This window comes from Kryptolebias marmoratus, linkage group LG21, assembly GCF_001649575.2.
Source record: "Kryptolebias marmoratus isolate JLee-2015 linkage group LG21, ASM164957v2, whole genome shotgun sequence".
NCBI lineage: Eukaryota > Metazoa > Chordata > Actinopteri > Cyprinodontiformes > Rivulidae > Kryptolebias > Kryptolebias marmoratus.
The window spans coordinates 9,487,727-9,515,725 of NC_051450.1; the positions used below are offsets into that span (position 1 = coordinate 9,487,727).

Below are 27,999 nucleotides of genomic sequence, written 5' to 3' on the forward strand. Positions count from 1 at the left end.
ACAACAGATCCCAGGAACAACATCAGACATCTCAGTCCAGAAATGTGCAGTTCTAGGCACAGCCAAGATACTGCGCAGAACCCTCAAGCTCCCAGGCCTCTGGTAGAGGACCCGAGCTCAGAGGATGAAACAAAGACCACCCGCGAAGGGTGAGAAGGGAATTTTTTATTTTTTTTTATAATGCCATGGGACTTTTTCATCCAGTTTCTTTTTCCTTTTTGTTATGAATTAGATGGATAAATTTAAACAGGGAGCTAAACATAACTATGAAGACCAGTTTTCACAAGCCCAAGAGTCACTCAATTTCTAAAGTTTTTTTTTTTTTTACCTCAATCTATTTGCTTATTTCAGAAAAAATAAATAAATAAACATTACGATGCAGCATTACCATTTGATAACGTTATATTTTTATCTATCTATCAGTTTTATTCTATCAAATAAAACTGATAAGCAAACAAGGTGAAAAAGGAGAGTTCTGATTCTGCTTCCAGTCAGTGATTCCAGGACATCTTATTATTATTATGCATTTATTTATTTTATAAATTAGGAGTTATGTGGGTTGACATTTATTATGACAACATCCTCTTTCTGGCAGTTTAAAGACAATTACACAAATAAATAATGTTTTTCTTTATACACTCTGTTTTCCTGCCAGCAACTCTTGTGTGTCCTTAATGCATCAGGTAAATGTCATGTCAGGCACCCAAGTCAAAAAACAGCTTTTGTTATGGTGGAGCTACTAAATGTCTCATTTGTCAGTGAATTGTGCATCACAAATCTTAGCAAATAGTTCTACATGATTTGTTCAAACACTCCCCATCCTGAAGTTTGAGACCTGAAAGAAACTTTCATAATTATATTCAATATAAACAGCTGTGACCCCCTGAGGGGAAAGCAAGCGGTGGGCCACTGCTGGTGTCAACATGAAAATAATAGTGGTGTTGTGCTTAAAAGGTTCTGTGTTGCAGTTTTCTTCTGTCGGTTTATATATGTAGACTTTGTAGGTAATCACTGCAGCAAAAGCAATAAAATCAGGTGTGTGGATAGCAGAAATTACTTGTACCCACCCAGATGTGTCGCTCCACTTTATGGGGCGAAGAGCAAAGATCGCTGCTTTCAAGGCACTCAAGGGCTAATTTGCACATGCTTTTGGATAATCAACACCAGCCTTCACAAAATTGTAAACAAACAGACAAACAAAACAAAAACATCAAGTTGGAATACATATAAAGGCTTTGTAAATCTTATTATTTTCATATAAACTAGATTAAGCTTTAGTTTATTACTGAACCTATGAGAGGACTTTTAGATACAGTGATTAGGATTTTACAATTTTTTTCTTACCAGTATTTGCCTGCCAACCCATCTGTTCATTCTGCTGTAGCACTGACAGTATCGGCTGTGACGTGTTGTCATGTAACGGTTGCTTCAGCAAGCCACCTGCCAGAGATTTGAAATAAAAAAGCAGTAATATTGTTTCTATGAGAACTGTATTTCTGTAAATATGTTGTGACACAAAATCATCAAACAGATAACAAAACAACTTAATAAATGAATAAGTGATAGTGAATCCAGATCTGCATCACTGAGGCACAACTATTAGAATATATTTTTGTTTATATTATACATTTAAACAACAATATGTTATAAATCATATAAAACAAATAAGCAATCACTGAAGGGGTGCATATCGCCCACCACCTTTTATACCAGAGTTTTAAACTGAGATGTTGTGTTTTTTTTAGTTCAACCTTGCACAATCTCATGAAAGATCTTGTGAGATGTGATAGCACTCATAGTATGTGCTATGAATGACTACAACCTCACCAAATTTAGATCAATATATAGTTATAGCCATTTTTGTGTTGGCTAAGGTTGATTATCTGTGGCGGCCACCTTGAATTGGGGTGACACCAAAAGTTAATCAGTTGTAGATGTGCATCCATTGATTCCTTTCTGAAAGCTGCATTAAAATCCATCCACTGGTTCATGAGATATTTTGCTAATGCTACAGACACAAGAGCAAACTGCATCATGCCTTTAGGGAATAATTAATAAAATGTTGACAACTTAAGTGCGGAAGTTATGACACAATACAATATGAAACAAACATTACAATGCATAGCAACATGATGTAAATAATAATATAATAAAATACAATACAGTATGGTACAATGCAATATCATGATATGATACAACACAATATGATATGATAAAAAAATACCTTATTGCTCCCTTTGGGTAATTCATTTTGGTTTCAGTGCTGTCCCAAACCCTACCCTCACAAAAGGCAAATGTCCTAATGAGAAGATGAGAATGTAATTGATAAAATAGACAACATGAATAAAGTTATATAGAAAGGCTGAGGTGAAATGGCAGTGACATTTAAAACTGCACAAACAAAATTAAACACATTTCTCAGCTCGAAGTTTGCTGAACTAACAAACCGTCCGTATTAGTCTTCCAATCAACCTACAAAGCAGAATGTAATTGAACATGTGGGATGTTTAATTTCAAAACACTAAACTCCATTCAGCAAGTACAATCTCTTCAATAGACTGTTATCTCTGCATTTTGATAAGTAACAGTTGGAAAGAACAGGTACTTAATAATAGCTTCAATCGACTGAGGGCATATCCTGCCTTTGTGCATGCTGTTTCATTGTTGAGACTTCCAGAGAAAGCTAATGGAAATGAGTCTTCATTAATTCCACCTGTGCTCTTCCTACTGTGACAAGTCAAAATGTCTGCTGTTCCAAAAGGCCTTTGAGTGCTCAAGGAGAAAGATGGTTTTGCCTTTTTGATTAAATCACAAAGCTTCCATATGTGCATCGATTTTGTTTAGATAAAAGTGACGCGTCTGTATATTTTTCACATTAAAAAGGTCATCTTTGTTTCAGCAAAATTTATAGGTTCACCATCAGTTAGGCATGCAACAAAAGACCACTATAGTATTATGACTTTGGTTTCATTGTCTGTGCTTTTCTCTGTACCTTTTTCTGTTTCTGCAGTCGTTATGCTATTTTGAAGTAAGTCAATATCTCAAGAGGATAAACACACAGCTGCACAAAAGTTGGTAGCTACACATGTCAGGGCTTCACAATAATGCTTGCAAATTACCTCTGTGTTTGGACAAGTGGAAAGTTTTATGCAGTTTGCAGGTCATAGAAGTGACAAAAAAATCTCCTCATCTTTTATTATCCATTGAAAAGTAGTGCTGTGCCATATGCAATGCTTTGCACAGAGTTTGTCTTTTAATCACACTGTTAAGTTTTCTCCAAAAAGCTACCACACTAGCTACCACACTAGCGTTTTTCTTTTTCATGCTGAAAAAGAAAAAAGAAAACAACAAGTTACATTAACACCAGTTTGGTATAAATGTATAGTAAAACAACAACAAAAAAGTTAACATTGATTATACTGTATGTATGGTATCATAGCTCTGTAAGATTGTCCATAATGTTTATCATAGTTGTGCTTAGTTCTCATTCCACAGGTTGGAGATCAATAGACAATCAATGACTGACCAAAAATTGGCCTGATTTTCCAGCAGTCTTCAGAGATCCTTTAGCACTTGTTAAGGAACTAAATATTCAGTGTTTTGCAATTTTTATGGATACCTAGAGTTCATTGAGTGCTTATTGTGTGACCAACTGTGCTCTATGAGAACAGCTGTGACTAAAGGAGATCACTGAGAAATCATTGAGTGTCTTGTGGGATGACTGAGTACTTCCAGGGAGTCTGTGTGTCTAAGTGTATACATCTGAACTGCTTTTGGTGCTTTTTCACCAGTCTCGGACTACTGTGGAGGAGTGACCTAATGCCCTCCTACTAGGTCACTCCTCTAAGCAATGGCACTGCAGTCTGCTGCAGTGCTTTTGTCAAAGAAAGATGCAGAAGAAGGTGATCAAGGTGGTGGATCTATGCCTAGCTGACATAACAGAGACAGTTACAGTTTGGTGACTACAGCCAGCTGATGCAAAGGTCAAGGCTAAAAGATATGGGGTGCTCCTGCAACTACCTGCACATGGGGCCAGCCATGTTTGACGTGACCTTGCAAATGGTTGATCCTAGAACTACTAAAGCTGGAGAGAAAGTTTGGGACCAGGACTGAAGTTGGCTGTGACCCTCCTGTACCCAGCTACGAGTGACAACCTGGGATTGAAAATTCACCAAAAATGCTGTATTTGTGAAGTCTGCTAAGAAATCATTGTAAGAACTCTTACCTGCCAAAGTGTTGAAAAAACTAAATGTGATGCAGACCATAGTGTTCCATGAAAGATTGTTGAGGAATTGATGGAAGACCTTGAATATAACAGTAATCACTGAAAGGCTGTTGAAAGCTCTGGCACATTTTGAGATACTGAAAAGCTTCCCAGTGGTCTTGCCTGTGTGGAGAATGTGTATCAGTGTGCGCTACAGCTTTTAAAACTTACCTTTCTTTCTTGTTAACAAAGTTCATATTAATATTATTATTATTGAAAATGGGACTGATTAAAATGTCTACCATCTGTGATGGGTATGGAGAAAAGCTTTGTGTTCTAAATAATAGTGAAATACACTATAAACAAACAAAATGTAAACTTTGAGAGCTGCCATTTTATATTTTTTTAATGAAACGTTTAACTCTGTAACATTAATTAGCTTCCCATTACAACAACCTCACAAAAGGATTTATCTCATTTCATTTTCATTCCTAAGCAAAATTGAGAGAAAAAAAAAGGTAAGAATATGCCTCATTGGTGCATGAACAATACTGTTATTTCTGTGTGTTATGTCATTCTGGACAAGAACAACATCTTGGTAATCTTACTAAAGTCGATCTTGCATACTTAGACAAATTTTAACAGTATTTTCTATATATAAATATGTTTTAAGAAATCCTATTTTTGACAAGTTAGGTTGCTTTCTGGCCAAGCAAAAACTTTGCTAAAATATTATGTTAGGGCTTATGTACTTCAAAATACCACACAAACACGAGATGATTGGACTTTGATAGAAATAATTTGAAATTTAGATCTCTACATATTGCATTAACTCTGACTTGTTTGGCCAGCATCACCACTACTTGATGAGGTCATTTAAAGAAAGGGCACCTTTAATAATATACAATATAAAGCGCTGTTTGCTTTCTCACCCACTGTTGCATTGGAATGGATTACAACTAGCAAGAGACATCTGTGCAAACAGTCAGTGTTTATCTGCGATGGGTCTTGAGACACAGGAGGGAAATAACTGTAAAGCTGTTGAGCCAAGAACATGGCGGCTTTTTTCTGTCTTTAAATCCAAATGTTGACATTGCTCCATTAGCTTCCACTGCAAACCAAGGACAAACAAAATCAGAACTACACAACATATCAGAAAATGATTGTCATTGCAGTATCAGTGTTCATTCATTTTCCTTCTGCTTATCTGTGGTCAGGTCACAAAGGCAACAGGTCCTGGGGGTAAACCCAAATATCCTTCTTCCGACCGACACTTTTCAGCTGCTTTTAGGGGATTCCAAAGTGTTCCTAGGTCAAATTTGATACATAGTCTCTCCTGCAAATTCTTGGTCTGTCCCAAGATCTCCTCCCAGTTGGACATGCCTGAAAAACTTTCAGAGAGAGACATCCTGATCTAATACCCAAGCCACCTCAGCTGAATCCTTTCAGTGCTGAGAAGCAGTGGTTCTACTCCTATCTCCTCTCGGGTTATGGAGCTCTTCACCTCATCTTTAAGGCTGACCCCAGTCACCTTACAGAGGACTTTCATTCCAGGTACTTTAAGAAGGATCTTGTTCTTTTGGTCATGCTCCACACCTTGTGACCATTGTGAAATAGAAGGCTTTGTATTTATTCTCCCATGCTTTATTTAACATTAAATTATTATATCTTTATCTGATTTGTGTTTATTACCATTTTATATTTAGCCATCATTTTAAAAGCTTTAACAAGTAGCTGTTTAGTTTATCTGGAAAGAGAGATATAGGTGGTAGACACCCTGGAATGTGAGCAACGGACGTGCCAGCAAGGAGGGGGGAAGGAGTTGCCCTTTGACCTCCAGAGAAGGGAGGCATAGTAATAAAACCAGACGAACATACTTTGTCTCTTCAGACAATCCTGGAGTGATGGCTTGACTAGTTTTCAAGGTGATGTGTATCTCATTCCCACTGATTGTCTCCCAGATGCATCTGATTTTATGATTGTATGAATATTGACTAATGGTGTTTGAATAAATGTGTTAAACTTTAGGGTAACGTCTCCTGAAGGTCTTTTCCAACAACCAACTTGGGGAGGTAAAGGTAGTTTATCTCAACACCATATTTGACCACCTCCTATATCAGTAAAAAAAAATATATAGAGAAAATTGCAGTAAATCACTGACAAACTGCATGTCAGTTTGACACCACCTGGATGCCCTATGTAGATGATAGTGGGTAAAATTCAAAAACACATGAAAAGCATTGTACCGTCACAATGAAATAATAGAAAGACAGAAATAAGGAAAATAATATAACCATTGTAGTATTTAAGAAAATTGCAGTTCCATATTTTCCTAGTTGTAATAAAAAAAATTGAAAGTTAACCAAACTACCATTCAAGTTTTCTACTGTTGGTGTGTTAATGTGAACACATATCATGCAAATGTAAAGCAGATATAGTATATCTTTGAGGACCTTATGTAATCTATTGATAAGTTATTGTTAATAACCTAAATAAAGCTTTAATTTAAATGGTTTGGCACCATATTGATAAGTTATCCATTGTTACCTGCCAACTTCAGGTAAACTCTTATTTTGTTACAGTTCAAGTTTTGTTTTCATCTGAACACCATACATTGAGAAATAAATGATTTTCAGAAACATCTAAAGAACATTTTGTTATGGAAAATAAGATCATTGACAAGTCTTCATTAACTGTAAGAGAATTGTCATGTGCAGAGCATGTCTATACACAGTTTGATGTTCGGTCAACCTGCTCCCCAAGTTATACAGCCTTTCAGTGAAGACAAAACTGCTGGTGGCCTCGTCTTATCCTCGTCTAATCTCAGGTTAGAAATATTCTGTTGCTTGGAATTGTCTCAGCCCTGGGGATTTTCTGCTCGACATATCTGTTGTATTAAATTGATAAAAATCAACAAGCTGGGTCTTCCTGTCTCCCTTACTATTTCTGCCACGGCAATTACTGTCATGTTTTCAATCATGTAGCAAAGATATGTGCAATACTTGTCTCATTTTTAACATGGCCATGGATTTCTAAAGTGACAAAAGTTATTTCAGATAGCATCCACATAAAATGGATGCATAATGACAGATTTGAGTGATATTTTTGCTTTGCACACATGAAAGTGGGACTGCAAATGTCCACCTGGAATTCAGTCAAGCAATTATGATGTTTCCTTAAACTAGTCAAGTCAAATGTATTTATATAGCACTTTTCAGCAACAAGACAATACAAAGTGCTTTAAAATAGTTTGTAACTTCCTTTTTTTTTCTGTCATCCTATAAATTTCATTGTAAGACTTCTCTCTACTTTGTGATGATGTTAATATTATTCTGAAAGAATCTGCTTTAATAAAGCAGAAATAAAGCAGACACCACCACTGTGTGACGGTGGTAATCTCTGCCCTGCGTGATTCATAACAAATCATTGTCTTCCAACAGCTTTGATTCTCTTGGTGCCTGTCAATCTGCATTTCCCCACAAATATTTCATTCTCCTCTTGGCACCTGGCTGACACGACCTTGAAACTGTTGCCCTGCAGTCTAAACACACGTAATAATTCAAATCTCCACTTGGAGGGCTGTTGTTTGGATGAGCCATCTGATAAGGCATCACATAATTTAATTTTATTTAATTTAATTTACCTTTTTTTATTTTAGTATTACTATTTTAATTTTAGAACATTTAGTCAATGTGGATATCACATTATTTCACTTTAAGGGAGATGTTCTAAAAAAGACAAAAAAATGTAATTTTGAAAGATGGATGATTTTGGCCTGCAAACCTCTTTAAAGTTACATACCTTCACAAAAAAAAAAAAAAGTACCCTAATGGCAACAGATGACTTATTGCTGCGAGGCTGCCTATAGACAATCTGTCCTGCAGTATAATATGTGTGTAAATGATAATGTTAAAGGTTATTGTCATGCTTCACTGGTGACTCAAAATACATTGCCTCTCTGGAAGCTGGCTGATCATTAACTCAAGGTGTCAGGAGACACACATTTGCTCACTGGCATTCTCCAAAGCCAAAAAAAAGGTGCACAGCAATGCTTTCTTTTTTCTCTCAAGAGAGAGAGAAAAAAAAGAAGAAGAAAGATGCTGTAGATGTCTGAAGGATATCAGTTCTGAATATCTCCTAACCAACCTCTGGAATATCCTACATCTTGTTTTAACCTTGGAAAGACGGTGCATTTGTTGTAATGCATTTACAAACTCCGAACATTCACAAAAACTCGCTTCGTGTTGGCGTCACACTATGTATCATGCCGTTATTGATCTGATAGGAACTACTTTTTTTTTCTTGTCTTTGAGAACTCAAAAAAAGATGGTTTTCGAACTCACACTCCTATGCAAATATCGATTTAATGTCTAATAAAAACCTTGATGGAAATCCAAAGGTATAACACCGACAGGAACGTATTTGTCAAAATCAAACGCATTAAGAGAACATGACACAAGGAACAAGGGAGTAGTAATTACAGAACATAATGTAACATTGAGCACGACCTTACATGGGTGATAAATGGAGCAAGTGCTATCCACGACATACAAGCAGAGAGTCATCAATGCTTGTAGGCGACTAAAAGGTATGAGGTTATTAATCATGCAACATTGGCTCAGTGCTGGGTCTAATTAACAACAAAACACATGTATTTGTCTGTTCTGAGGGAGGAGGGAAAGGACTCATCTGAACTAAAGTGTCACAGCCTTTGCAATATTTATGATCTGACCAGTACAGCTTTTCCACTGCAATTTGTTATACTCCACCCAACGCTGCCTACAGAGTCCTGAATGTGAAATTACAGAGGTCTGCTCCGGTTTTCAGGTGTAGGAATAAGCATTTTTTTTTCTTATGCAACAACATCAAACTCATAAAGAGCAAAAGCATTTGTGAGACATTTCAGTATGTCAAACTGATAGCAACAGTTCTGTTTTATTATCACTCACTGCCAAATGTAATACTATTTTGCACTGTACAGAAAAAAAACAAGTAAGCAAAAAAAAAGAAAAAACTGTGCTGCATTTTTAAGGTTTGACCAAAACCGCTATATATCTCCTCAGTATGACATGAGCTTAGTTTAACATCCAAACATGAAAGGCAGCAGGTGATATGCATCTCTTTTTTAACAAGGTATGCATCATGCATCTTGACCTGAAATGTTCTTCTTTTGATTTTAGTGTCAGGCTACTGTTAATAACACATATAGTCTGCAGCCTGAGGTGTTGTCTGAAAGAAGAAATTAGGAAATTACTTCAAAATTTTCGACAGCTTGACGTTTTCTTGCTCTACACCACTTTCCCTTATTTATTTATTACCATTTTAATAATATGTTAAAGCTTATAGTCTTAAAGTGACAATTGCTTGAGGCAATTCAAACGATTTACCAAGCTTCACTAGAGCCACAAAAAAATATCACTGATTTTTTTTTCTTTACTTGAATTTGTCCCTTAAAGGACTGAAAACAACCTTTTATTAATAAACATTGCTGCAATTGTTCCTCCAGTAGGTAAGGTTTAGAAATTTGTTTTGGTGTGAGTCTGTTTGGTCAAAGCTGAGTATTGAACAGCAAAATGTCTGCTCGGCCAAGGGTCTTTTCCAGTGGTCGGTTGAATTAATGAATAACTGAATAAAATGAAACCACCTCTTTTTAAGCAAAACAGACTTTGATCATTTTATAAGTTATGTTTTCAAAGTTCAGCTAAAGGTAAACCCACCACATGATCTATTGAAATAATTAGAAAACAGATTAGTTAAAGTAACAAATTAAACTCTAGGGTGATTTTATCTACAGATAGGAAAAGAACATTGGTGAAAACAGGTTTGTGCAAAGTTCATTCTAAATTTGTAATAAAATTTGTACAACTTATACGCTGGGTAGTTCACTTTTAAAATGTATTATTATTATTTATAATAATAATATTATTATTTTAAAAAAGCTTTGAAAAAAGTCAGACAATAACAATATTTGCAAAATTGTCCATTGTCACACATGGTAATGTAAACAAAGCAAATCTGTTCATATTGTATTTTATTAAGCAGTTTCTGTTACCTCATTTGAAAATAAAATTGATGGTAGGACAAATTCTTAGAGGGCATATGAACCCTGTTGTTGCAAACAGAAAGGGTTTTTACCTCTAATCACATTGGTTTCCTAACTTTAACCAAGTAACTTTATTTTCTAACTCAAACCTGGCAAATGTCTAAACTCAACAAGAAACAAAAGAACAAAACAATTAGTAAACACATGTTGTGGTATTGAGTTAACATAATGCAGAAGTAAAAGAGTAAATACATTGTTTTAGAGAGTACGCCTACCTGCATTTAACAATATGAATAAACTGTTTGAAGTTGTATAGATTTAAAAACCTCTTGGCAAATTAAAAAGTATCAGTTTGGTTGTGACAATTGCATGTTGATGATCAATTAAATATTGAGTGGCAGTTAAAAAGGTTTAAAACATGTAAAACAAATCCATATATAAAAAAGTAATTCATATATAAAAAGATTACTTGCATGTTAAGAAAAAAAATATCATTATCTTTATCTTCTTAATGAAACAGTGGAAGCAGGTTGTGCTGGAGACTGAAATTAGTTCCGCATGTTATGTGAAGTAAAGTCAAGGCAAGTCAAATTTATTTATATACCACTTTTCAGCAACAAAGTGGTTCAAAGTACCTAAGTGAAGAAGACCTGTCTGTTGATCTTGTCATGTGGTCGTCACTGACCTGGCCAGGTGGTGTGTCACAATGATTCTAGAAGAATTTTGAGGTTATTGCAGACTTAAAGTTTGGGTAATGACAGATATTCATCAGTCTGGATGCTTTTAGCTGCTCCTCCTACGCATCAAAAAGAGTCAGTTAAGGTGGTTCAGGCACCTGATTACAATGCCTCCTGGGCTTTTCCTTTTCAGGCATCTCCCACTGGGAGGAAACCTGAGGCAGATCCAGAACTCACTGGAGGGGTTCTCTCTGACACAGGGACACTTTGGGATGATAGGAGGAGCGAAAGAGTGTCAATGAATGAATGAAAACTTAACAATGTTAAATATTAACTGTTATTAAATGTTAAAACTTTACACAGAAACATACTTGTCTATTTCTTCATGCTGAACTCCTGTACTCTCCATTTGTTTCGATCAATACAAGAGTTGACCACTGGTGGAAACCTGTTAATAACTATTGATTATTCACTAACTGTAATGTCCAGGTTTTAATGGGCCTTTAGGCGGAGGAAAAATACATGCATATAGCTGAATGTCCAAAGAAAACTTCCATTAGATTTGAGGTGCATTTGAACACTTCTTTCTGAAGAATGAGCACCAATTGCATCTGTTTGGCCACTAGAAAATGAAACAAAATGCAAAAGAAGCTGGTGAATTAAAAATGCTGTACCACTTATTACTCTGCTTGTCTGATTCACACTGATTACTGTGATTGTTGTTTTTCTTTTACCTGACTCATTTTTGTTCTCTTTGCCTGCATGTTGTATTGCTTTCTTCTCACTTAAACTGAAAAAAGCATGGATTTTTACCATCATCCCTAGTCTCTGCATTCTGTTGCATTTCAAATAAAGTATTTTTATTTTTTTAGCACAGTATCTCTCTCTCTTTATATATCTATATATTTAAATAGGAGATTTACTGGAAGGGAGTTTAACTTACTTTACCAATCAATATACACCTGCAGCAACACCAGTCACATCCTGTTATTTGATTCATAGGTTCATATTGAGCTATGGGAGCTCATAGTCTGAAAAAGATGCACTTTTAAACCATTGCTATGAACCACTAACACCCACTGTTCCTGCAGTGTGAAAACAGAGCAAAACAAAACAAAACAAACAAACAAACAAAAAAGATGGTGAACTAGTAATCAAACCAGGAAAAGTTTTTTTAGTCTGAAAAGCCCCTTTAGCTGATGGTGGATAGTACAAAAACAGTTACCTTACTGTGGGGCAGCTCATGCCCATCTATACAATCATTCATTCTATAGCACACATGTGATGACAGTTAGTATTCCTGGAAGTGCTAGGGTGCCTCCCAGGGAGGTTGTAGGTTATGTTACAATGCTGAGGGGATAATTGCATCAAAAATGAAGGTATTTTACTTTCCTGCAATGACACGTACCTCAAACACAGGCCGCTTGGCAGCTGGAGGAACAGCAGGTCTTGATATGAGGAAAAAGTAGATGCTCTTTGGTTGGCTGACCCCAAAGTTTGAGCCAAATTATTTACAATAAAAGCTCCATGTCATATCTGTTTAGCATTCAGGATAGGAGTCACATGCAGCAGTGGTTCAGAATGTCAAGTGGAAAGCCATTCTGTTGAAGAGAGCAAAGAGTACAATGCTAGCAAAAGTTGTGACAAATATGAAGTCTAATGGAAAGCAGCAGATGTAGGACTTTCATGGGGCATTGAGGTGCCACAATAAACTGTCTTGACTTTTGTTGTCAAGATGCAACAAATGGTATTTTATCAAATAATCTGGCAACTACATTTCTCTTCAACCTTCAAAAGGTTTCTTTATTAGCCATTTGTTTCAGCATGGAATTATGTGCTGAATTATAAGATGAACTTGTCAAAAGAAAAACAGAACAAAGAATCTTTGACATCTTCTTATTTACTTCATTCACTACACCATCGCATTCATGATTTATGCACGCTCATATCTGCCTGATACACAGCTGACAGGAAACTAGGCACAGAGGGAGAGGGAGAGAAAGAGATTGATTACTTTTCCCTGAACCCACAGTCCAGTGGCCCAGAGGACAGTCTCTTGCTAACACACAGAGAAACAATTCCAAAGATAGAGCGTGATTTGTGCACCTTTTACTTCTAAATTGTGTAGGGGGTGTAACTCATCATATTAATATTCATTTCTATGTCCGAAATTCAGAAATGTGTTTTAAAAAAGGTAAAAAAATGAGTCAGTCAAGCACTCGAGCAAAATTTATCAAATAGTGAGAATAGTGGTCCGTTTGATTGCAGTGTCTTTAAAAGCACAACACAGTTCAATTAAAAAAAACAAACTAACAAACAAACAAAAAAAGAACAAAAATCAAATTTTATTTCAACAAATATCTGTCTGACAAAGCCTCCTCACATTAAACCAAAAAAAAGAACTGGTATGTCATCTTTTCTTATGTACATGTGTGGTAATCAAAAGCAATGTTAGAAGCATCACAATGTATCAAAGATTTGGTGGTTAGTGTCGTGTTTTCCCTGTGTAGCCAAAAAAAAAAAAGACTGCCATTCCCAGGAACCATCATACAGCAAATCAACAATATCCTTGATTTCCTCCATGTCATGTGGCTGTGAGGTATTTTCTTTTATATGCTTTTAATTCATATATTTACACTAATATATAGGTGTGTGTGTGTGTGTGTGTGTGTTTCTATTTAAACAGCTTTTATGGGTTTCATTCATGTATTTTTTCATGTAACTGCACTAACCTTATGCCACCAATAAGATCTTATCTGGGAAACCTGCATTGATACCTAAATATTTGTGCAGGTAATAAAGCCTAAGAATTGGAGATATTAATGGAACAAACCAATAGGACTTATTTCTCCCTTTTTTGTATGTTTCTCTATTGTACAATCAAGTCTTTTGGTTGTGGGTGATTTGAGCTGATGTTGGTTCCTAACGTGCAAAAATACAGAGCCAAAGAATTGGAATCACTTTCTGGATGGCTATTTTAAGAGCTCTTTGAGTCATTTCCATGCAAACTCAATTAATCCTCTTAAAATGTGTTATGGATTTTCACAAAAAAGGAAGAAAAAAAATCACACAGAAAGCTCTATTAAGTCCACAGGACCTTGGAAAATCTTAAGGTTCTACTTCATAGGCTTTATTAGCTGAACATTTTTTGAAGTTTTGCCCCAATTCTCTCCTCACAAATCACTCCCCTACTGGGTTGAACGGCTGAATGTTTCACAGTTATCAATAGTAATCACTTTCTACTTGGATGAAAAATCTTTAAATGTAGGAAGTGATGTCACACTATTTATCATTTTCTTTGCTTAAAAAAATGAAATGATTGTTAATCTAGTTCTATTGCACTTAAAGTTGTTTGGCTCTGTATTTAAAAACAAAAAAATGAGTGATGTATTATGGAAACTATTTTTGTAACAGCATCATTTTTTTCAAAGATTTTGTCTTAAAGATACATCTTTGAAAAAAAATAAATCTTGCAACAAACAAACAAACAAACCAGTATCAGAGTTTCATTTCGGGTGGTATATTGCCAATACCTGTCTTTACAAATGTGTGGTAAAATAAAATTTGAACACAAATACTTGTACCATCAAAAGCTTTTTTTGTTTAATGATTATGTTTTAATATGAGATTGGTAGACTTTCATCATATGTTGAGAGGGTCAGAAAGCTGACTTTTCTCTTTAATGACTGAGGTCACAATGGCTGGTGGTGATTCACTGAACATTTCAAAGGATTTTTTTATTGCTGCATCCCAACATTGTGTGTATGGGTGTAAGGTCCTTAAAACCACAGAGGTGTTTTTTTATATCAGTTGTTGTAGATTAATAGAAGCTTGTTTTGTAGTTCTTAGAGGTGTATATATATAAAGATATCATACATGGAACGCCATAGCCAAGTGGCCGGAATAGTGTACCGGAATATCTGTACCGATTATAGACTGGAAGTTCCACAGTTAAAGTGGAAGACTCAACCTAAGGTGGTGGAGAATGGCAGGGCTAAGTTACTGTGGGACTCCCAGATCCAGACTGACAAACGGGTGATGGCTAACCAACCAGCCATTGTGGTAATAGATAAGCTAGAGAAGAAAGCAATGGTGATAGATGTAGCAGTCCCAAGTGACTGTAACATCAGGAAGAAGGAGCATGAAGTGCTTCTTCTATAGTATACTTAATTAATGCACCCCAAAATGTTCAAATGCTGAAGGTCAGAAACCAGCAAAGCAACATTTACAGAAAAAACACTTGGAAGGCTTCAAGACAAATGCAACACCAAAATGTTAATTTATCGTGGGGAAATAACAGCTAAACAACATCTGCAGTGCACTAAAACACAATCAGGACACTTAAACCCAAGAAGTGACTACCAGAATCTGAAAATAAAGCTTGTTGAAAGTGCAGCATCACTGATGGTCATCAAATGCTGGTTCCATTAAACCTCACATCAACAGACCTCATTTCAAAGACTCAAATTCTTTCATTAAATCCTGTGCAACATTATATTTTATTAACTGACTTTCAGCTGCTTAAAATTATAGTTTGGCCATTTTGAAATGACGTGTTCGAGAGTTATGAATATTGTGTGCCTTATCAACCTTGGCAACAGTCATAGAAAACAAAAAAGTTCTTGTACTTGTTTTAGAATGTTTTTTATTTATTTATTTATTTTTAGTTTTTTTTTTTATTTAGGCAATTAAAAACCTTGCTCAAAAAGTTAAAACTGGTGTGAAAGAATGCAATATGTATCTTAGTAATATTAAACCTTTGCATGAGATGGTTTGTTTAGTTTGTCACTGTTGGAAAACTGAACAATGTTTGTGCAGATATATGTGTGCTGAGGCCAGAGTGTATCAGTCCCCCTGATCAGCGCATTCCGTAAGTCTACCAGGCTAATTTTTTACTCCAAGAGTAAAATTTTGAACTAATGAGAGACAAAAGAGTAAGAGTTGTTTTATATGCTTGAGAAGTTGCTATTAAAGGAACACCAGTCTGGCTAGTTATTAGCCTGGCAGCTGTAAAGAACTTGTTCCTTTTTCTCCATACTTCGTTCACTATCATTGATGTCATGACTGATAAGGTTTGAACTTATCTGACAAAACATAACTTCAAAATGGGCAAACTATCTCTTTACAATTTAACATGGTTGTTCTATTCAAAAGACAAAGAAGGTTTTTTTTATTAAATTATAATTGATCTTCTTTTTAATGAAATATTCAATTACACTCTTCAGCATTATTCTAGCATTCTTGTTTATAGTCTGAGAGAAGCAGGACTCCCTTAAAAAAAAAAAAAAAGAACAATGAAATTGTCACATGTGAAACATCCAACCTCCACAATAAGAAGCCCTACGTGAGATTGGAACCGGAAATCATCACACATTTGCCACATAATAAAACTAACATGCATTTTTAAAACAGAAACCTGGAAAAAGTTAAAATACAAAGTTTTGTCTCCAGTTAAACAAAACGAGACAAACAAAAAAGAAAAGAAAAAGAAAAGCTAACAGACCTTGCAGAGCTGTTTCACCTGTTTGATTGACAGAAAACATGCCTCAACAAGGGATCTGTCAGTTAGAACATTGGAAACGATTGTACAACTGACTGAAGAAGCTAATTCATCAGAGAATGGTCAAATATCATGCTTAGTACTAATTTGTCATCCTGGGAGTTTTCTTTTCAAAAGTAGCCCTTTTTCATTTAATTTGAAGAAATCTGGAGTATCATTTCAACCTCTCATAATCCTGTTATTGTGCATTTTTATTCATGAAATAGATTTACTATTTCACTTCAAACGAAATGGTGCTTTGGTTTCTTCAACTCAAGATCTGTAGACACTTTTAGACACTAGCACCCTCTCACAGAAATACAATTTGTTCTCATTTCTTTACTTAAATCTCTGAAAAATACCAAAGAAAACACAGTTTGACAAACATAAAAGAGTATTTTAGCTTCAACAAGGTGATTTCTAAAGAGCTATTAGCTAAAAACGTGACGTGGTTAGAACTGCTTTTCCTTGTTCATTAACAACAAGATTTTCAGACACGTCTGCTACCAATAACTTTTTTCAGGGCTTCCATCCAGGGTCGGGTCGCAGGGGTAGCAGCCTAAGCATGGAGACCCAGACTTCCCTCTCCCCAGCCACTTGGGCCAGCTCCTCCGGGGGAACCTCAAGGCGTTCCCAGGCCAGCCAAGAAACATAGTCCCTCCGTGCCCGAAATACCTCACCAGGGAGGTGTCCAGGAGGCAGCCTAATCAAATGCCCGAGCCACCTCAAAAGGCTCCTCTTGATGTAGAGAAGCAGCGGCTCTACTCTGAATCCTGGATGACCGAGCTTCTCTAAGGGAGAGCCCAGACACCCTGCAGTGAAAACTCAGGTTTTAGAAATGAAAGATAGAGTTGTAGCTGTTTTGGTCAAACCTGAAGATAATGTTATGCATGATCTCATGCAATGATGTGAGATGTCTATATGTCTACTATGTCTTGTGAGTGATTCTCAGCTACTACCACACCCAAATTTAGTACAGTATCTGCAAAACTGACTAAATTATAGCTGTTTTTTTAAGTTCCATGTGGCGACCCTAGATGGAACTCAGATTTTGTGGAATTTTAATTGGTTGCTCAACAACGCCACCCTGGGAATTTCGCCCAGAGAATATTACCTTTGGTTTAAGGCACACAGGTTCGGTCATGCGAGGATTAGAACATTTGAGTGTTAGATCTCGTGTAGAGCCACTTCCTGGATTTCATGACATCATCTCATCATGTGTTCTCTATGACCTGCTATTATCCTTTTACATTGTTTCTGGGCTCTGAACTCTGGTAAAAAGAAACTTCATGGTCTTACATTTTATATAACTTCACATGAGACAGTTTAAAGTTTGCAAAATTCATTTAATAAAATTTGTTAAAATGTTCTTTTTAAAATCAGTTTAGGACTAAAAATAAAAGGGAATAAAAGAAAAATAGAAAAGCTGCAGTAGCTGAGGTTACCGGCCAGAGGGGGGCTAGGGGGACGACATCTACCAAACACAGCAAACCCCCAAAAATAAAAACCTTTAACACCAACCAAGTGAGACAACCCCACACTCAAGGATCACAGTACACAGAAGAGGAAGACGCCGTCACCACACCGTCACAGGACCTCAGCAACTGCAAACAAACAAACAATTAACCAATATAACAATATCAGCCCGACTAAATAAAGAATAAAAGGGCTGTAAACGAAATAAGTACAGAAATCAAAATTAACAATAGACAAAACGCTTTAAAACATCAGGACTAGGCGTGGTCCTCCTGCCACGCCGCAGCGGGAGGCGCGTTGATGCCACACCCCAAACACTGCTTCAATAAGGGCAGATAACGCCGACTCAGTCCAATTTTAAAACGATGGTACAGATATCAGGGAGACGAACGCAGGACAGAACAGAGCAGCAATGGTCCAACTGTGGGGAGCCTGTGAGAAATTAATTAGTCACCATTTTAAATAAAACTATAACGAACTGAAGCTTAAATGAATATTAATTTCTTACCTGCCGATCCACAAACATGCACACACACACACTCGCAGAACGAGGAAGAGAAGGAGCGCAGCACAGGCAACGTTTTACCTATGATCACACTCCAAATTAGATTTTCTGACCAAGATCAGCTAAAGTGCAGGGAAGGAGAACACCTACCACCAGGATATCAGCGCAACATGCACCAGCCAGCGTTTTGTTGCTTTATTACTGCCAGATCCCACAGGACGCAAGCCACACAGTGGGAGAGCAAAGACGACACACACCTGAATGAATGCCACAGCTCCTTATATACACCACGCCCACCTTAAGAACCGGACTTCTCACCTGGAAACTATTTGCATGGAATTAGGTATTTCTATACCACTACATTAATTTGGCTTTGGTAGCCATCTTGAATTAGATTAGGTTCTTAAAGGTTATCATTTGTAAATGTCCATGTAAGAAAGCATCATTAAAATCTGTTCAGGAGCTTATAAAATATTACGTAAAAACAAAACAAGTTGACTCCAAATAGGTAATGGCTAAAAGTTTACCGAAAATTCTTGTGCATTTTGCTAGTGCTCAGAACATGTGTTGGAGATCAGTCTCAGCTACTATTGTGCCAAATCTTAGATCAATGTCTGTACATTTTATTAAGTTACAGCCATTTTACAGTGTTTTTTTAAGTTCAGTTGCCTGTGGCAGCTATCTTTAATCAGATTTACTCCAAAAAGTAAACTGTTCCAGGTCGTCATATATTTTGGGAACAGACAGACAGAGACACACAGATGACTAAAAACATTTTTGTCAGCTATTGCCTTTCGGCAGTGGGGGATAAAAAAATAAATATTTTAAAAAGCCTTAAGTAATATTGACAGAGACCACTTTAAAAGGTCACAAGAAAGTCTGGCTTCTTGGAATCAAAATGTAAAAAAAAGTTTTGTTTTTTTTTACTTTTACACAAAACCACATTTGATCTGTTAAAAATAAAACAAACAAACAAAAAAGATTTGGCTTTTCAGTTTTTTTTTACAGAAATTTGTCTTAATGTAACTAATTTCTTTTCAATGTGTAATGTAATCATGAGGTGCTTTTGTGCACATATTACTAGAGCCCATTACCTTTTGTTAATGTAATGTCAACTACTGTATATTTTAGTTAAACACTGTTTTTCATGTATTGTTACAAATCACAATCTCAACTGATTTAAACCTAACTAGTGTTATAAATTAGTGCCACATAAATTATATAAGTATTGTCTATTTTTACAGTATATTAAACAGTTATGATCAGAAGACTGAACATTAAACATCTGGTCATGAAGCATGCAGTTTAGAAAACATAAAATCTTTCATCAGCAATATAAATAATTGCCACTTCTGCTGTACCTACAGCTGGATCAATAGTGCTTGTTTGCAGCAACATGGAAAGCAAATATGGATTCTAACATTAGCCCAAGCAAAATTTAGCCATTAGCATTTACCACAAGTCATTCTGTGGAACATATGAAAGGGGCTGTTACACTTCATTAACATAATGCGGCCACTCATTGTGCATCAATCTGCACCCATTAACACCACTCACTCACCCCCTCCCTGCAATCAATGCTTTCACAGCTAAACTGACCAATGGTGTGGACAAAAATGACTGCTCTGCTCGTACCATCTGAAGCCAGAATGCTAGGGCAGATGGTCGAGAGGGTAAGGCCGCATGACCCGGCATACAGATTAAAATAAAATGGAAAATAAACACAGCAGAACAAGAAAAGGAGAAAAACAAATCAAAACAAAATAAAAAACAACCAATAAAAAAAAACGAGTTGAGAACATCACTGAAACAGCATCTCTTTTTGGCTACTTTCTATCTAAAGGTATATATCGTAACTGGGCAGGCTTTATTATACATTAGTTGATTATCTAGATTAAATTTGTTAATCTCTGTCTGCAGCATCGTATCACTTACATTCCTCTCACATCTGGCTGTGCACTAGCATTGGGGCCTTATGAGAGACATCATTGCACAGATGAAATTCAATAACACAGTTATAGGGCTCACGCAGGATCTAATTTCATGCTAGACCACTCATCAAATTGTTGTATAAGCTACCGTAATTTCAAAAGGGCCATTATCCTTTTTACATAGCTTCAAGAAACATTTTGTGAACACTGTGTGAGACATTCCAGTTCAATACTGTTTTTTACTGCCGTTAACGAAAACAAATATAATGATCATACTACACTCCTTGGCTGATCTTATTTGATTTACAGTATTTAATAAAGCTTCTTTATGTCTGTCTAGAGTGGCACTTAGATCTATAAACAGAGCTTGTGTCATTTAACAAGAGTGAGGCTTTTTCAATGACACTTAGTGTATGTACGGGTTATATAACCACAGCCTCCTGTCAGAGTTTATACAGCACCAGTCACACTGGATGAGAGCAGCTTAAGCAATGAAGTGCACTAAAGAAAACTGAAAAGATGGTATTTGATCCTGAACCTGGTGGTGATCACAGTCCGGCAGTTATTCACAAGGTATCTTAGCGAGTGTAAGGCGATTACATTATGCTGATATTCTACAGCAGGCTGTTCCTTTCAGTTACAATCTAAACTAAACTGTCTCATTCAAACAGCTTTACAGATTGTTGGGATAAAGGGTCATCCTTATATTCACACTTTTTTTTAATTATTTTTAAAAAGATCAGTGTGTAGAGAAGCACAGAAGGTTTTGGATGATACAACACATTTCATTTTATGCCATCCAGGAAAGAGATTCAGGATGCCACTTTTTGTATTGTCTAATGCAGCAGCATGTGGCCTTGCAGTCTTTTGGTACAAAAAGTAATTTTGAAGGAAAAGTTGTTGGCAAAATAACCTCTTGAACAGGTTTTTATTGCAGCACAGCTGGAAAAGTCTCTGATTATGGGACTCCATCTACACTACTCTGGATTTTGTTATACAGATATTATTGTTTTCTCCTTTTATGAAAACATATCTGTCTACAGAAAGACTGAAATACCCACATCACACCACGAGGAGTGATAACTTTTCTATAAATAACATATCATATACATAGTAAAACATTCTTAGCTTGGCTAAAAATTATTCCAAAGTTACTTCTTGTTATATCATTTATAAATGCATCTTAGTTATGAATAATTTTAGAACATAATCAAAAATTTGCCAGTGGCAGAATCAGGATATATTGAGACAATGTAGAAAAAATAAATAAACAAATCATCTACTGTTTGGTTTTTAGTGGGCAAGTGCAAATAGGCTTCTACATCATTGTTTCTGAAAGGCTCCATATCTCAAGTCCACTTACAAAAAGAAAACAAAATATGTTGTTTTTGTTTGTTTGTTTGTTTGTTTTCATTCAAAACTCTGCGTGGACAGGAGGTGCAAACACAGCAGAAAATCTTTATTACAAAAAATATCTGGAGTTGTGCAGACTGGTTCTAAAAGTACCATATTGTGCTAAGTTGTGCTGGTTGGTATAAACTTGTGTTTATATTTATAAACAATAGATATTTGGAAATAAATGACTCTCAATAATAATGCAGTTTGACATAATGTTATTTAGGATATTTGTCTCAATAACAACTTGATTTTATTATAACTTGTTCACAAACACAAACTGAAGTAGAATATCGATCTGTCCGTCCATCCATCCGTCCATCCATCTGTCCATCCATCTGTCCATCCATCCATCTTCTTTGCTGGTTTTCCTTTCCGGGTCATGGGGGAGCTGTTGCCTATCTCCAGTCATCACATTTGGAGAGGCGGGGTAAACGCTAGACAGGACCCAGGTTTTTCACACTTAAGTAGAATAACATTCTGAAATTCCAGAGTTCTGAACTCAAGTCATTTGACTTGGACTTAGATGTCAGACACATTTTAAGAAATTTGGACTAAACACAAAAAACTTGGAACTCAGTTCAGACTGTAGCACCAATGACTTGGAACTTCACTTAGATTTGAGCCTTTTGACTAAAATACTTAAAATATAATACAATTTATATATATATATATATATATATATATATATATATATATATATATTATTAAGTAACACTGATAGTGTTAATTTTCAGCCATTTTACATTAAAGGTTTGATTATACAGGGTCATCACTTTTAGTCTTACCGAATGTTGATGACACGAGAGCAGATGTGCCATGTATGCCTGCACAATCCATTTTTGAAAAATTATTATTTTAGAAAGAAGGAAAAATAAAAGAAATGTGCATACTGGATTATGTTACTCTATTTTCAAGAGTTGTTGTTTGATGGTGTATTTATTTTAATTCAATAAATGTGTAATGTGTTTATCCCATGCTTCAACACTCTTGGAACTGATTATTCAAAATTGCATTTGACAGTCAACTGATGTTATCAACAACATACATTTGTTAGCAAAACGATTAATCTTTTCATGCCTATCATTTCAGATAATAATCATAATAAAAATTGCATCAGGTGCACAATGTCATTTTTTTTTTTCTGTGTGTAAAATAAAATAATAAAAGAAGAACAATGGTATTTGTAAAGCTGTGATGGTTACTAGGTAACAGCAGAAGAAGGGATTTTTTTCACTGTATAAAATTTTTTACATTATATGAGAAATGAGCGGAAATATGTTTAGACTCAGTGATTCATTGCTCTATAACCTAATAGAAGATAAAAAGTGAACAGAGATGCAGAAATTGCTTCATCCCTGCAAAGAAATAGCTTTTGTAAGTTCTGTTTAACCGTGCTGCTCTAATTTTGAAGGATGGGCTGGATAACAAAGCGTGCTACTTCATTGGAAAGTTTTGCTGTATGAAATTGGTCCATGATGCAAAAAAGGATGGAGACCACTGCTCTGGCACATCAAAAAATATATAGTATTAACAAAGCAACTGAAAATCTTCACATTTACGTCGCACAAATGCCATAAGAAAGTTTTATAGGAGTGATCCCATAATAATGTTACACAATCTAATGCTATGTAAATGCTCTGTCTGGACTGCCATTATATTTTGGCCTTTTTTTTCTGTTTTTGGGCATAAAAAGCAGTTGCCATTGCTTGTGTTTTATACCAGTCTTATTTATGCTGTGTTATCAGTACTCATTTGTGTTCTTGGTGCAGTGTAAACACAACATTGTTCATTGTGGCACTGAAAGCGTAACAAAAACGTTTATGTGGCATTTTCTTGGTACCTGTTACATTCTGGTGACTTGGTTTCTACTTGTTATTTATTGCTGTTGTGGGTTTGGTTCGGACTTTACTTGAAGTTGAGGAGACCAGAAGATGAATTGCCAGACTAAGATATGCCAGAGTAGAGCGACAAGATGAAGAAGACAACCCAAAAAAATGGTGACTTAGACCCGGTCTAGATGTTGATAGGAGACTCCAGTTTTGCCATTACCACAGGTGGATGAAAGAACTGCAAAAAGAAAATGCTGGTGATGCACCAACATCACAGGGCAAAAACAAAATGGCACACCAACAAAAAAATATCAAGATGATTTTAATATGATATACGTTGTTACATTGTTGTGCCTGTAATTCTCCCACCCTTCAACCAAACACATATCTATCATGAACATGTATGTCATATACGTCACAGACTTGAATTTTTCCCACACGCTTTTCATTTCTTTGCGTTGTGACCCATGTAACACAATTCTAAATACAGCATACAATGCAAAATACACAACAGTGTGGAAGTGTCATAAAAAAAAAAATTAAAAAAAAAGGAAAACATAATTTGGCATGAACAACAACCTCCAGAGGGTGGAGAAAAATGGTGCTTTGAAAACCTAAATTATTAGACACTCACATCACACAGCTACCATCTTGCCTGAAACCCTGTTTTGTATTTTCTTCTTTTTGATATTACCTTCAGTGTGAGCAAAAGTGAATTCATAATAATGGGAAAAAAAATACAAATAAGAAATGTATGTACCATGGATTGTTAAGACTACTTGCTTTGACCTGACATATATAATAAAGCAGCTGCATACATAGATTTATTGTGAACTACTGCATGAAGCATTGCATCCTTTTTGTTGTGGATATACAGTCACATCGCAGAACTGTGTTGGTATATACACACAATGTGATTGTTTTTGTTCCGAAATTTGAGACAGTTTTCATATTGGATTGAAGTGACTTTGTTTACATTCAAACAGGACAATGACCTCAGTACAGAAACTGGTAAATATTGCTGTGTCCTATTTTGCTTTATTTTTAGCAGATACCATGTCCATTGCCTACTTAAACTATTTCAACCCAATATAGGTACAAAAACTGTATGAAAAAAACATTGTTATCGCCTGATCTTGCAATATCACATGAGATCAGCCATAGTTTGACTAAAGCAGCTATAACTCTGTCCTCTCTCATCATAAGATGATCTTAGTTTAACACTGGCATAAATGGTTGTGTGGAAAAGCATTTCTTTGGGAATGTTAGGCTTTTAAATCATGAAGAAACTAACAGAAAAATTTGTGTTCATATACACAACAGTTTGGCGGGGACAAAGTATTTACAGTTTGATGTTTAGGAATTATTTCTGGATACCATCTGGATACCATTTTGCCATGACACATTCACCACAACTGTCCATTCACATCAGTGAGTTATGATGATGTACCCTTAAGCATGCCATCCATTCATCCTTTTGTTTTGACCCGCTTTTCACTTCCAAGGTTACATGAGACCTGGTGCCTCTCTACAGCAGTCACTGTAAAAGAGGCAGAGTAGACCCTAGACAGGTTGCAAGTCCATCACAGGGTTAAGCAAGACAGTAATCTCTATTGTTTATTTTAGTTGTTGTTTTTTAATTACTATTTATTTAGTGTTCAAGTTATATTAAACACTCTGGACAAGGACATCAGCCTAATGTCTGGCTATGCAAAAGAGCATAATCCAGAAATGTGGAAACAGATATACAGTCATTAAGCAAAACAAGAGTTTACAAACAGAAAATCTAAATAACTCCAAAACTGTGCATGTTGCAAAAAAAAAAAGAAATAAAGCACAAAAGATGATTTTTAAGAGCAGATTCTTCTGCTCATATAATTTAGCAGCCACAGGAACGAAACAATATATTAGCATATGTGCATAATACTTGATATTGTTCTTTTCCTTGTAAAATGTAGGTGAGCGTGAGTTGATGATGAAAGCCAATCTGCACTCTGATGTACTTTTCCAGATCAAAGTGAACTCCATAACCACCTACACTCCCATTTCAGATGAGCTGCAGAGCAAAAAAGTGTGTTGTAAGCAAATCTTTTATTTCAGAATAGGAATCTGCCTTTAATGTAACGCTTTGGTTAGCTCTTAACTTTTTTAGCAAAAATATATCAAACAAATATGTTCATTATACATTTCTCACTTAATTTTACTATGCTGCACAGGTGTTGTGTGAGTTTTGTTCTTAAAATCTGTCAAAACACAAAGTGGAGGCCAGAACAGGCTGCAGTAAACACTGGCCAGCGTGATTAAAGTGTGGGTGAGGAATACTAATGGTAAACATAATTAGGGAATTAAGACTCATGATAAGCTGACTGTTGAGGAGGGAGTGGTCTGCAGTGAGTCGCTTACAGGTTTGTTGGTCTGACCTTGGGATGGCAAAACCATAAAAACTCTAGAAATAAATGACAGGAACATTACTAGAAGAATAACTAACAAATCCATAGCAATACTAGTTGTTTCCCACACATTAAACATGTCTCACTTACATAATTTCTCCATCCATTTAATTTCCTGTAAGCTTCTGTTTACCTCTCCGAGGATAACAATCTGCTATAACAGTTGCAAACAGCTGTAGATAGTCCTTCCCCAAGCCACAGGGTGAGAATGCAATCAAACCCTACAGTGTTATTCCCTTGCTACCCATGTTGAATGAGGAGATTTGGAACATTGGGTATATTTTCAGGGCAGAGATTACCACCACCTCCGATGGCTCTGCAAGGCCAGCATTTATGATGTGGCAAGGGGTGAAGCCTTTTTAGCTGCTGTGTGGATCAAAATCTGTGGTGTGCAGTTGGGGGATATCTGGCTCAAATCAGTCCTATCGGCACATCACAAACAGACAGCAACACCAGCATGCGACAATCACAGCTGGAAAATGAAAAGTGCTGTGAGGCAAACAAACTCCATTAAGACATACAGCGGCATGAAGTACTCGATGGACACAGATGTCAAAAATCATTGATTCAGATGGCCAGTTTTATCTTTTTTTAATGCCATGGCTTGAAGAGTTAAAATTCCATTTTAAAAGAAAAGCATCAGTCCTTGGGCTAATTCAATATGAAAGATAATGGCTTTAATAAATCGAACCATTTTCTTGATTACCAACTACTGACAACAATAAAGCATTTCATCCTGCTTCCCCCCACAGCTGGTCTGAACTTTCAAAGCAGAGCAAGAAAATAAATAAATAAAGGTCATCTTGTCCACTATGAAACTACCAAAAAAAATATTGACAACTACTTTACAGTACTATGAAAACCTTTAAGGTACTTTAAATTTTATATTGATTTTCATACAGTTGGATCAACAACAATGCGCCAAAGATTGGCTCCACAGTGGCATACAGACTCTAAGAACTCTTAGCAGTCACAAGAAGATGAAGAAGTGCCTTCATATAGCTCTAAATACAAGATAAGTGAGCTGATATGCACTGATCGATTACCTAGAGAAGATAATCAAATGGGCTCAGTTGACCAGACATGACAAATGGCTGGCTGGTCATATGCCAGATTCTGTGGCCTTGACATACATATACATGAGCTGCAGAATGGTCATGGATGCAGCAGCATAGACTTGCAATCAGGCAGGGGGTGGGTACATTAAGAAAAGTTATAGGTAGTATGGTTGTGCATCTCTGGTTTGTGGCCAGTATATGTATGTTGATACACTGCCAACAATCACATTCATTAAAGATATATGAGCAGCAAAAAAAAAAACAAAAAAACCTCTATAATACAGTTCAGTGCCTAATCGCAATACAGTTCAGCCTTTAATCACAACACCATTTAATGTGATATGATTTTTGATTCAACACACTCAATGCAATACAATACAACAAAGCAAAGGAATGGTTCTGTCAGTTATTAAGACTATTTTTCTTTACTACCTAAGAACAAAGAGGCTGCTCACAACAGTTTTTAAGTGCCTTTCAAAACCCTAAATAACCACACTGAACAAAAGGAGCTGAAGCCACTAATGGAAATGTATGCTCTTGGATGGGTTTTGGTAAGACATCTTAGGCTTCAGCTTCTAATCAGGTTTACGTATAATTGAAGTTATGCTAATAAAATATTTCAGATCTTTAATTTATACCCCAAAATTGTTACAACACAAAAATAAAAGAATAGGCTCTGAACAACTCTAAAATCAAATTGACCAAGACAACAGTAATTTGTATCTCAAACACTGATCTCCGCCAAGGTTGCCCTTTGTCACCGATTCTGTTCATAACATTTATGGACAGAATTTCTAGGCGCAGCCAAGGTGTTGAGGGGATCCGTTTTGGTGGCCTTAGGATCGCATCTCTGCTTTTTGCAGATGATGTGGTCCTACTGGCTTCATCA

General features: G+C 36.1%; 1 long non-coding RNA gene across 1 annotated transcript; it reads right to left on the reverse strand.

Moving 5' to 3' along the window:
• Positions 1 to 17,804: 17,804 nt before the first annotated feature.
• LOC112450436 lies at positions 17,805 to 18,681 on the reverse strand. The gene is made up of 3 exons (XR_003039066.2): positions 18,595 to 18,681; positions 18,448 to 18,525; positions 17,805 to 18,371 (listed from the first exon to the last, which is right to left on the reverse strand). It is a non-coding gene; the product is annotated as an uncharacterized LOC112450436 (long non-coding RNA).
• Positions 18,682 to 27,999: the final 9,318 nt, after the last annotated feature.